This window comes from Callospermophilus lateralis, unplaced genomic scaffold (genome assembly GCF_048772815.1).
Source record: "Callospermophilus lateralis isolate mCalLat2 unplaced genomic scaffold, mCalLat2.hap1 Scaffold_52, whole genome shotgun sequence".
Lineage (NCBI taxonomy): Eukaryota > Metazoa > Chordata > Mammalia > Rodentia > Sciuridae > Callospermophilus > Callospermophilus lateralis.
Genome location: NW_027514454.1, coordinates 6289182 through 6301601, shown reverse-complemented (window position 1 = coordinate 6301601; position 12420 = coordinate 6289182). Strand labels below are relative to the sequence as shown.

The 12420-nt window shown below is 38.8% G+C and overlaps 1 pseudogene; it reads left to right on the top strand.

The window, feature by feature from the left end:
* Positions 1-1614: 1614 nt before the first annotated feature.
* LOC143390303 (zinc finger and BTB domain-containing protein 14 pseudogene) lies at positions 1615-3103 on the top strand (annotated as a pseudogene).
* Positions 3104-12420: the final 9317 nt, after the last annotated feature.

Genomic DNA, 12420 nt, shown 5'->3' with positions numbered 1-12420 from the left:
AAAATTCTACTTTGCCAAATCTACTTAGAGCAAGAAATTTAATTATTATGAAATGTGACTGTTCAAAATTAACTATGTTTAGTAGAACTGCTTTACATACATATAAGAAAGATACATTTGGCAGAAGGCAGTAAACATTCTTAGGTAACAAATAAGATATCTAACCAGAACTTCCATGCTTTTGAAAAGGTACACAAAATTACTTTCAATTCCTTAGATGCAGAGTGTTTGCTTAGTCCCTTGCTTAGTCCCTTGGGTTGCACAACTGTAAGCAATTTTGGGCTTCTAAAAATGCCAATGTTCCTTCATTTATATATCCTAGAGTAAAAAACAAAATCTACCTGTTTACATACAAGCATTTAAGTCTTAACATTAAAAGGGGGAGATTATAAAAAAGTCAATTATATTTTAGAAATGCAAAGCTGGTTAACCTACACATTCCTTTAACACACTTCTGATGAACATCTACTACTGCATCTCTGCAGTAAGGCCTTTCTTTCATTGATTACTGAAATTATTGACCTGGTTTCCTTTGTTTATGTGGAAGAATGAAGAAAGAAAGGAAGAGAGGAAAAATAGTTAATTGTGTTTCAAGTATGATTGTTATCCATTAGCTCTAAAAAGAATATCACCTATAAAAAGTAACTCATTGTAGGGAGGAAGGGGGCCTTTCAGGCAAGCCTAAAGAGCTGCTCAAATATGTAATTTAAAAAAAAATGCTATTCAATTTATAGTTTGTCTACGTTAAATTTTTCATGATGCCCCAAGAAGGATATCTATGCATAATACAATTTTCAAATGTTTGCTTTACAATTTCCATACATATACACACGCACACACACATAAAATCAGAACTTCACTACACACACAGACGTAAAACAAATTATTTAAAGCAGGAATTCTAAAGCTTTGTTCTGTGGAATCTTTCCGTCTTCAGAACGTCCAATCCACAGGATACAAAACCAACTGCCATGACAAAGACCTCCAAACAGGAACGTACAAAGACACGCTTTTAAAAACGTCCCTAAAGCCAAGTTCACAGCTGGCACTTGTGGCACACTCAGGCCACTGCTGAGGCAGCTGTCACAGGCCAATCTCACACACGTCCTCGAATGCCAGCGTGCCACCTAAAGAAGACAAGCGCACAAATTCCCCACTGAATAAAAGAAAAGCTCTAAATTCCTGCCCTGGAAAACACAATGCCTGCACCACCCATAAAACTCCCTTTAAAAGTGAAGGGCTGAAGGTTTAAAGGCTATTAATTACCACCTAATTATCAATACGGTTTAAAGAAAAGAGAGAGAGAGGTGTTTTATTGGGGCAGTCGTGAGAAAAGAGCCACACCATTCAGTCACCATCGAAGTCTCATCAGCTAGGTAGCAGCACCGGGCTTTACATGTCCTAGGAAAAGCGACAGGAGGGAGGGGAGGAAACCCAGACCCTGCAGTACCTCCCTCCGAGGGCAGTGCACCCGGCTGCCGCAAACTTGTTCCCCAGGCCTCCTCCCACCCTTTCCCAGCCACCACCTCCCACCTCTGGCCCCGCGGTCCGGTCCCCGGCTCTCCTACCTTCGCTTTACCAGCTTCTATCTTTCTCCTTCTTTCTTCGTCCTCCATGGCTTCTGCGGGGTAGGCAGGGAAAGAACACGGAGGGGGTCGGGGGTAGAAAGGAAAAATCGGTTCAGACCCAGGTGGGACGGCTAGCTCCGCGACCCAGGCCACAGGGCCCAGAAGGGAGCTGCCTCCCCACCCAAACAAAACCAGTCAGACGCTGCAATCACTGGCGAATCGAGTACAACGGTCGCCACATGATCATAAAACTCTGTTTCTGAAAACACTAAATGAACAACGCCTGGAAGGAGAATTTTGTGATATTGCTATTGTGGTTGAAGATGTGAAATTCAGAGCACACAGATGTGTTCTTGCCGCCTGCAGCACCTACTTTAAAAAGCTTTTCAAGAAGCTTGAGGTAGATAGCTCTTCAGTAATAGAGATAGATTTTCTTTGTTCTGATATATTTGAAGAGGTCCTGAACTACATGTACACAGCAAAGATCTCCGTGAAAAAGGAAGATGTTAACCTAATGATGTCATCAGGTCAGATTCTTGGTATCAGATTTTTGGATAAACTCTGTTCTCAGAAGCGAGATGTATCTAGTCCTGATGAAAATAATGGCCAATCAAAGAGTAAATATTGTCTCAAAATAAATCGCCCCATTGGAGATACTGCTGATGCTCAGGATGATGATGTGGAAGAAATCGGGGATCAGGATGACAGTCCTTCAGACGACACAGTAGAAGGCACCCCCCCCCCAAGTCAAGAGGACGGCAAGTCACCTACGACTACACTCAGGGTTCAGGAAGCAATTTTGAAAGAGTTGGGGAGCAAGGAAGTTCGAAAAGTAAATTGCTATGGTCAGGAAGTAGAATCCATGGAGACCCCAGAGTCCAAAGATTTGGACCCCTCAAGCCTTAACATTTAATGATGGAATGAGTGAGGTAAAAGATGAACAGACACCAGGCTGGACTGCTACCAGTGACATGAAGTTTGAGTACTTACTTTATGGTCACAATCGGGAGCAGATTGCCTGTCAAGCATGTGGTAAGACATTTTCTGATGAAGGCAGATTGAGGAAGCATGAGAAACTTCACACCGCAGACTGGCCATTTGTATGTGAAATGTGTACAAAAGGGTTCACCACCCAGGCCCACCTGAAGGAACACCTAAAAATCCACACAGGGTATAAGCCTTACAGTTGTGAGGTGTGTGGAAAATCATTCATTTGTGCCCCAGACTTAAAGAAGCATGAGAGAGTTCACAGTAATGAAAGACCATTTGCATGTCACATGTGTGACAAAGCCTTCAAACACAAGTCCCACCTTAAGGACCATGAAAGGAGGCAAAGAGGTGAAAAGACCTTTGTGTGTGGCTCCTGCACCAAGGCCTTTGCCAAGGCATCGGATCTGAAGAGACATGAGAACAATATGCACAGCGAGAGAAAGCAGGTTACCCCCAGTGCCATCCAGAGCGAGACTGAACAGTTGCAGGCTGCGGCCATGGCTGCAGAAGCCGAGCAGCAGTTGGAGACAATAGCCTGTAGCTAGAGGTGGCAGGACCCGAATGCTACCTGGGAAGCCGAGACTGGGACTACTTGGATTGTGATCAGCAAACACCAGTTATTATGTTTTCATGGAAATGAATGGAGCAGTGTACTTGCTGGACATAAGGCAGTGTATTGGTTAGGTATTTTTAAAACTTTGTCAAGGAAATTACGTTCCTAAGTTCTGACCAAACCATTTCAGTGTCCTGTCTAGTGTCTATTGTTGCCAGTAAGTTCCCCTCCCCTTCTTTTTTATGATTTTAATTTGAGAACTCCTGTGTCCAGTTTAGAGGTGAGAGACTTCTGTTCTATTTTTAATCCTCTACACTCGCGTTGTGAGTGCACTGCACAGAGTAATAATCGAGTAAATTGATTTCTTAATTGTCATAGTCACATGTGACTTATGGTCAAAACAGCAGTTTGAATAACTTAATAAACGTTCTTCATACAGACCCAGAAAATGCTGGTGGGTGATTGAACAAGAACACTGCGCAAGTGTGAAACCAAGTTCTGGAAATGCAGAATGGTATTAGATTTATATTTGGTTTGTTCACTTTTTCTGTCACTGTTTTACCTTCTTTTTGTGCACAGGTAATAATTGCTTTGTTGAAGTGTTTCTTCATCCATTTCCATTGCCCCATGTCTACCCCCAAAGCTGTAGTCGTACGTACTACATCCTCCTGTGAACACACAGGATGCTGGTGCTTAGGGCTGGCTTCACAGGTTCCTCATTGTCCTTCTGCAACAAAAGGAGTTTGTGGAGTAGACCAGTGGTGAGAGGAGTGAAAGCTCTCAGAGACAAGGTTTTCATATGTGCAACAATTCCAAGACTTATTAGATCAAAATAATTCTTAATTGATTTTGAAATTGGATTTATATTTAGGTTCAAAATTAGGACAAGAAACATTTGTGTGGCTTAATGGAATGTCATCCAGCTTTTAGGCTCTCTGTGGCACATGATTTATTCATAAAAGAGATGCAATATGCTTGCTTAAATTAATAAATTTAAAAATCTTCTAAGTGTAAATAGTAGTGTTGGTCTTATGTATTTCAAGTAAAAGCAGATGGCTGCACCTTTTTTTGCACATTGGATTAAAGTAACTTCCATGAGCAACAAACATCAGTCTGTTTTTAACCAATATTAAAGATTGTGAGACCAAATGTTTGTTATTGAAGTATATTTCATCACTGGTTACAGTTTAAATAGGAATTGATTGCCTTTTATTAGCTGTAAATCAGAATTTTAAATTCTGTTTCAGATTTGGTGTACTAAATGTTCTTTTAACCATTTCGTTAGGAATATATTGAAATGCCAACAATAGTTTGAATTATGTTCTGTAAGAAAGTATTAGTCAATTATTTTAGAATATGTACAATTGTAGAAAATGACAACTGTTAAAATTCATGTTTGGTTGCTAGAATTTTTTTTTAAGTACATTAAAGTAATTTCATTTAATAGCTTGTTACATTAACACCTGTAATGACTATTGTGGGAGAAACTTTATTTTTTAAATTGGTGTATATGTTCTGCCCGAGATTGTAGGATGAAGATGCTACTTTAAAAGAAATTATTTATTGGTAAAAATGTTTAATTTAGTTTAAAATTAATTTAATTTTTTTTCTTGAAAGTTGTTGATTCTGTACTAAAAGTAGTCCTGTCACTGTGTTTATATGCTGTTAGTAGAAGGGGAACTGACTGCTGTTCCAAGGCTGTTTTAACCAAAGCAAAGGAAAAATAATTTAACATCTTGTTGATAGCTACTTCAACAAACCATATTTTGGGCCTTCATTTTTGTATATAAAAGAAAGTATACTTCTATCATTCCTGTTTTCATTTTTTTCATAGCAATATTTCACACACCCAGGTTTCTTCCAAAATATGCTTTCTATACTCTTAATCATGGTTTTATAGAATTGCAAGTTTAACATGGGAATGACATCCATTAAAACCACAGAATCATGGCAGTACCCCCCAAAAGAAAAAGTTTAATTTTCAGATCTTTCTTTGTATTGTGCAGGTATTTGTCATTTGGCCTATTTTGCATGAGAAATATATTTCTGTTACAATTTCTACTACTGGTATTGGGTCCCTATATGTATTTGGGTGCATGTTTTCTTTGTGTTCTTTTAGTGGCAGCAGAGTCATAAACTGACAGCTGTTCTGCTTGCTGAGACCTGGTTAGTAACTGCCTTTCTTCACATCTGTCTGGCTGTAATAATCTCCTGGATAGTGAAACCATCATGTTAGATACTTCAAGGGTATCTCTAACGTATTAGGGAGTTAATTCTGAAATGTGCTCACCCTGCATCTGCTACATACATGAGAGGAAGGGAAATTTTAAATGTCAATATTACTCCCTTTTCACTGCTACTTTTTCTGTTTGTATAAAGAGAATGTCCATAAACTTGATGTTAACTTTTGTACTCAACTTGCATTGTACTGGTACTGATGAAGAAAGAGATTTGGGGAAGTTTAACTGAAGGGCAATGTGTTAGCTTTGTGTTACTACAGAAACATCTGAGATGTTCAACTGATGAGAAGTTTTGTTTTGGCGGTTTCAATCCATGATCAGTTGGCCCAGTTGTTTTGGGCCCATGGTGCCATATCAAAAGAACATGTGGTAGAACAAAGCTGCTTATCTCTGGCCAGAAAGCTAGGAAGAGGAAGATGCCCTTCAAGGGCATGCCCCCAAAGACCTGAAGACCTCACACTAGGTCCCATGCAAAGTTCCACCATGACCCAGTAATGTCATGAGCTGAAGTCCAAGCCTCCAACAGATGCACTTTTGGAGAACATTTAAAATCCAAACTGCAGCAGGTATTTTGCCTCTGTTAACTTACTCATTAATTTAAAGTGTTTGGAAATTACGGAAGTGCTATCAAATGAACTTGATACTAACTTCTGTTTTGTTGGAGGAAAAGATTGAAATGAGAGAAAATGATGTAAGTGTATGTAGTTTCCAATTAAATGGATTATACTGTAACTCAAAAAAAATAATATACTATTAAGTAAGCAACAGGGTAAAAGGACGACTATTATTTAAAACCTTAGCAAAAATCAAGGTAAGAGACAGTGGCTTGGATTGCAGGATATATTTGAACACAGTTTATTATTGGACTGAATAAGGGTTATGAAAGAAAGAGAAAAGACAAGGATAACTCCAAGATTACTGCTGAGGAACTCCTAAAGCAGGGCCACCACTCACTGGAATAGGAAGAACAGGATTGGGGGAATAAAACAAAAGTTTGGTTTTAGAGAAAACTTTACATTTATGTATATTATTCATTCAAACAGAGTTGTTTAGTAAGTGATTAGAAATGAATATGGAGTTCAAGGGGAAGAAGACCCAAGCTGGAGATATAAATAGGAAGCATATAAGTGGTATTTTAAGCAATGACACTAAATGAGATAACCAAGGTAGTGAGTGGAGATGGAGAAAATGTCTGAGGATTGATCTTTGCCGCAGTCTCTGGCTGGGCACAAATCACAAGTTTCCACACAGCTTGTAGATTCAAACAGCAATTCTTTATTCCCGAACTCACACCGGCCGTCTACAAACACGTTCTGGGGAAATCCACGTTCTCTGCCCAAATCCACTCTCTGCCCAAATCCACTCCGCATGGGCTTCTGTCTCCCAAAATATACTGTCTGACCCTAAGAACTCAAGAGAAACTCAGCAGCAGGATACGCCCTATTCTAAAGGGGGAACACCCTAATGTCCTATTATGCTAAACCGCCCTATTCTAAAGGGTAACATGGATCGGCCCTGGTCCTTGAGCAAGGTCACCTTTCAGAAGTCCTTCCACTAGACAGCATGGGAGTAGCTGGGAAGGAAATTGTCATACCTACTTGGCTGATGGCTCCCAGCATCTCCCCCCTTCTGATTAATTAAACAACAAGTAATGTGGCTTAAGGACCGTGCCTGGTAGGTTGTCCAGTTCAACATATGGTTCTTACCCGTCATTGGAAAACTGACCTTTAGGCGTCAGCCTCCTGTCTTAGGTTGATACCACTGCAACTGGATCATACCTGTCACTGACTACCGGTCCAGCATACAGCCATACTTGTGGATAGGTCTATGCACCAGTGGGGGGGTGAGGTTCTTTGCCTCACCTCTGTTGGCCCCCAAATTTGGCCTTGGTGCCAGTGGGGGAGTGAGGTTAATGTGGCTTAAGGACCGTGCCTGGTAGGTTGTCCAATTCAACATATGGTTCTTACCCATCATCGGAAAATTGACCTTTAGGCAACTGACCTTTAGGCGTCAACCTTCTGTCTTAGGTTGATACCACTGCAATTGGATCATACCCGTCACTGACTACCGGTCCAGCATATAGCCATTGGCCCCCAAATTTAGACCATCACTAGCAGAAGGGAGGAGGATACAGAAATGCCACGACATCAAGCCAATTGACAGTTCCTTTGGAAAAATTGCATCACTGGTGACACCTTCAGCAAAGATATGCCAGCATTACCACAATTAACATGTGGTGCGCTGGCAAGGAAATAAAAATTGCATCACTGGTGACACCATCAGCAAATATATGCCAGCATCACCACAATTTGCTGTACCAAACGAGTGTTATATAGTCTAGGCAAGTTCTGTAAGCAGTTCAAAGTGGAGGAATCTATCAATCTGTCCGTCTCCTCCCAAAGTCCGTTTCCTCCCAAAGTCCGTTGACTCCTTGATTGAGCATACTTGTTGAGTTATATTCATTGGGATGAAGATAGGAATTCTGGCAATGATGCTAAAAAGACATTATCCTGAAAAGAATTATTAAATATAATGAAAAGGAAAGGTGAAAGTAAACAAACAGATCTGTTAACCTCCTTAAAAAACAATCCTTAACAGCTGTTTACCTGATTTAAATTAGTAAACAAGCAGATCTGTTAACCACCTTTAAAAACAATCCTTAACAGCTGTTTACCTAATTTAAATTAAGCCATTTAAATCACGTGAATAAAAAATAAATAATTCGGATCCATTTTTTTCATATATGAAAATATGAAATATATATGTCTATGTATCCATATTTCATATATGAAATATGGACACATAGACATACAACACAAAACACAAAAGTGCAAACAAACGTACAACACATAAGATAATAATAAAGGCCTTGTAGCTTTACCTAGGTGAAATCTCCATTGCAATGTTTAAAAACTCCATAGTCAAAAAAATAAAACTGATCAGAAAAACATTAACCTAGGTTTGTATGAGCTCAAAAAATAAAAATAGAGCCTTATGATGTGGAAAAATGCAATAATAAAATAGATATTGAAAAAAGCATCCTGATTAATCACAGTCGCAGATGTAAGAATGGCCAAGCTGGAGTTCTGGATATCAGCTCTTATGGATTTGAGTCAAATTATCTTCTTTTTGATCTGTAGAAATCGTTTTGGTTAGTCTTTCTGGAATCCAAATCGGCTGCTGTTCTCCCTGTGGAAACACGCAAACAGAGCCCCAACTCCAGACAATTACTGGGTCAGGACCTTTCCATTGTCCTGTTAGAATATCTTTCCAAAGAACTTTAGCCTTATGCACATTTTTTGGATACATATGCCTTTCCGCAGCACTAAGTCCTGATGAATCCAAATTTAAAAAGTTTAGAGTAAAAAGGGTTATTTTAAGTTTATCTTTGGGGGATATATACCCCTTTCCAATTCCCACTTTTTGCTTTAATAAGTACGTTTTAATAGTTTGATGAGCTCTTTCAACTATGCCTTGTCCCTGTGGATTGTATGGAATTCCTGTTATATGAGTAATACCAAATGATGAGCAAAATTGTTTAAAAGAGGTAGAGGTATAGCCAGGACCGTTATCAGTTTTTAACTGTTTAGGAACGCCCACAGTGGCAAAATTTTGTAAGCAATGAGCTATAACATCTTTAGTTTTTTCTCCGGCATGAAGGGAGCCCATCAAAAATCCAGAAGAAGTATCAACTGTAACATGTAAATATTTTAATTTTCCAAATTCTGGCAAGTGTGTGAAGTCCATCTGCCAAATATGGTTAGGTATCAGTCCTCTAGGATTGACTCCAAGATTAACTTGTGGTAAAAAGGTCACACAATTTTGACATTGTTTTATTATATGTCTGGCTTGTTCCTTAGTTATTTTAAAATGATTTTGTAAAGTATTAGCATTAACATGGAATTTTTTATGAAAATTCATAGCTTCTTCTAGTGTAGAGAAAATATGTATGTCATGTGTAGTTTTATCTGCTAAATCATTGCCCAAACTAAGGGCTCCAGGCAATCCTGTATGTGCTCTAATATGTCCTATAAAGAATGGATCTTTTCTGTCCCAGATTAGACTTTGTATAGTGGAAAACAAAGAGAAAACAGTAGAGGAAGGGGAAATTCTACCAGCATCTTCAAGAGATACTATAGCATTAACTACATACTGACTATCAGAAAATAAATTAAATACAGAATCTTTAAACATTAAAAAGGCTTGTAATACTGCATTAAGCTCTACCTTTTGAGCTGGTTGTTTGGGTACTAAAAATGTAAAAGTTTGATCAGGGGTAACTACTGATGCTGTACCATTATTTGACCCATCAGTGAATATATTTGGAGCATTCATGATAGGGGTTATTCTTGTCATTTTTGGAAAAAGTACAGGATGCTTAGACCAAAAAGACAACAAAAGATTAGATGGTAAGTGATTATCAAATGAAACATTAGATTTACACATGATTATTGCCCAAGTATGTAACTCATTAGCTAACTCATCAATTTGATCCATAGTATATGGAGTAATAATTTTATTGGGAGAAATTCCAAACACTCCCTTTGCTGCTTTTATTCCTTTGAGTATTAATTGTCCTACAGCCTCGGGATACCTAGTAAGAATAGAGTTAGGAGAATAAGATAAATGTATCCACAATAATGGACCTTCTTGCCAAAATACTCCTGTAGGAATATTTTTTGTTGGTAGTACAATAAATAATAAAGGCAAACTTATATCAATTCTATCCAAATGTATATTTTCCATATATGTTTCAATAATTTTTAATGCCTTTCTTGCTTTAGGAGTTAATATGCGAGGTGAGTTTGGATCTGATGGACCTTTTAGAATATCAAATAAAGGTCCCAACTCTCCTGTTGGTATGCCTAGATAAGGCCTTATCCAATTTATGTCTCCCAAAAACTTTTGAAAGTCGTTAAGTGACTTGAGTTGATCTACTCATATTTGAATTTTTGGTGGACGGACCATGGTTGAGGATAATAGAACTCCTAAATAATTAATTGGAAAATTTAATTGTACTTTATCCATTGCTATCTCTAGATTATAACTTTTTAATAAGTTTGTAAGTGTGGCATAACATTCCAGCAATATGTTTTTGTCTTTATGTGCCAATAATACATCATCCATATAGTGAAATATTTGTAGTCCAGGATTTTGATTTCTAAGTGGCTGGATTGCTGTATTAACATATATTTGACACATAGTTGGACTGTTAGCCATCCCTTGAGGGAGTACTTTCCATTCATATCTCTGATCAGGACCTTCATGATTTAATGCAGGGATAGTAAATGCAAAACGTGGACTATCCTCGGGATGAATTGGAATTGAAAAAAAAAACAATCTTTAATATCTATGGCTAAAACATGCCAGGTTTTTGGCAAAGCAGACAATTGAGGAATCCCTGATTGAGCAGGTCCCATAATAACCATTTCATTATTAATGACTCTTAAATCTTGCAATAATCTCCATTTACCAGATTTATTTTTAATGACAAAAATGGGAGTATTATGGGGAGATATGGAAGGTTGTATATGTCCTTCCGCTAATTGTTGTTTGACCAGATCATGGGCTACTTGTATCTTTTCTTTAGTCAGGGGCCACTGAGGAACCCACACTGGTCTTTCTGATTTCCAAGTAATTTTTATTGTCTCAGTGGCCCTTTATGAAAATCCAACCCATGTCTGTCTGTTCCTTGATCTATTTGAATTGGTGCTGCTATACCTTGTCCTTGTTTTCCTAATCTTTTTTTTTCCTAAAACCTTGTCTAGCCCTAGTAGTGGGCGCATTAGGATTGATGTTATTTGTTAACGTCAAACCTAATTGATCTAGGACATCTCGTCCCCATAAATTTATAGGAAGATGATCCAATACATATGGCTGTATAGTTCCCTCACATCCTTCAGGATCCTTCCAATCTAATACCATTGCACTTCTATGGGGATTAGTCGCCACTCCTAGGCCTCAAAGCGTTTGAGTGGCTTGTTGTAATGGCCAATGTTTTGGCCATTCCTTACTAGATATGATGCTAAGGTCTGCACCTGTGTCCAGTAGCCCATTAAAGTCGTGTCCTTGAATATTTAGTTTTAACATTGGGCGAGAATCTAAATTTAAAGACAACATAGCCCAATCTACACCTGTGGAGCCTAATCCCCTGGAACCTCTTTTTACACTATGACTAGGAAATTTATTATGTAGGCTGGGTATTATTAACAACTGTGCTATTCTATCTCCAGGTGAAATTACTGATATACCTCTTGGAGAACTAGCTATAATTTTTATTTCACCTACATAATCGGGATCAATTATCCCAGGACTTATCATAAGTCCTTTTAGTGTAGATGAACTACGTCCCAATAATAAGCCTACTGTCCCTTGGGGAAGAGGTCCTTTTATTCCTGTGGGAATGATTTGAACTCCCATCTCTGGAGTTAGTGCTGCTCTGGCAGAGGCGCAGATGTCCAACCCTGCGCTCCCTCGGGTTTGTCTGATGAGGGATTTAATGGACAATGTGTCCTGGGCACTACTCTGATGGTGTTGCTGGGTTCCTCCACTGCCCCGTGTATTTGTGGTTGTGGGCCCCGGAGCATTGGGCCCGGCTGTCCGTTTTTTGGCAATGGAGCCTGATGCCTTTCTCCACGATATCGTGGGTAAATACCTGGTCCTTGTCCGTTTTTTGATAAGGGAGTACCCTCTATGGTGGTTTGAGAACGGCATTCATTAGCCCAATGTCTCCCTCTACGGCATCGTGGGCAAATACCCGGTATTCTATTTTTTGATACCTAGTTTTGTTAAATCCTCCTCCTATGGGGCAACTCCTTTTAAAATGTCCTGTTGTTCACAATCATAGCATGTTTTTGGCCTGGCATCTAAAGCCTGTTGTACTGCAGCTGCCAAGACTTGCCCTTGTTCATTAATATCTCTACATAATTTAATATATGTGTTTAAATCTTCATGTCTCCATGGTCTAATAACCTCTCTGCAGCAATGATTTTCTTGGTCATAAGCCAGTTGTTTTATCAATGGCATTGCTTGTTCCGTATCCCCAAATATTTTGGCAGCCGTTTGAATT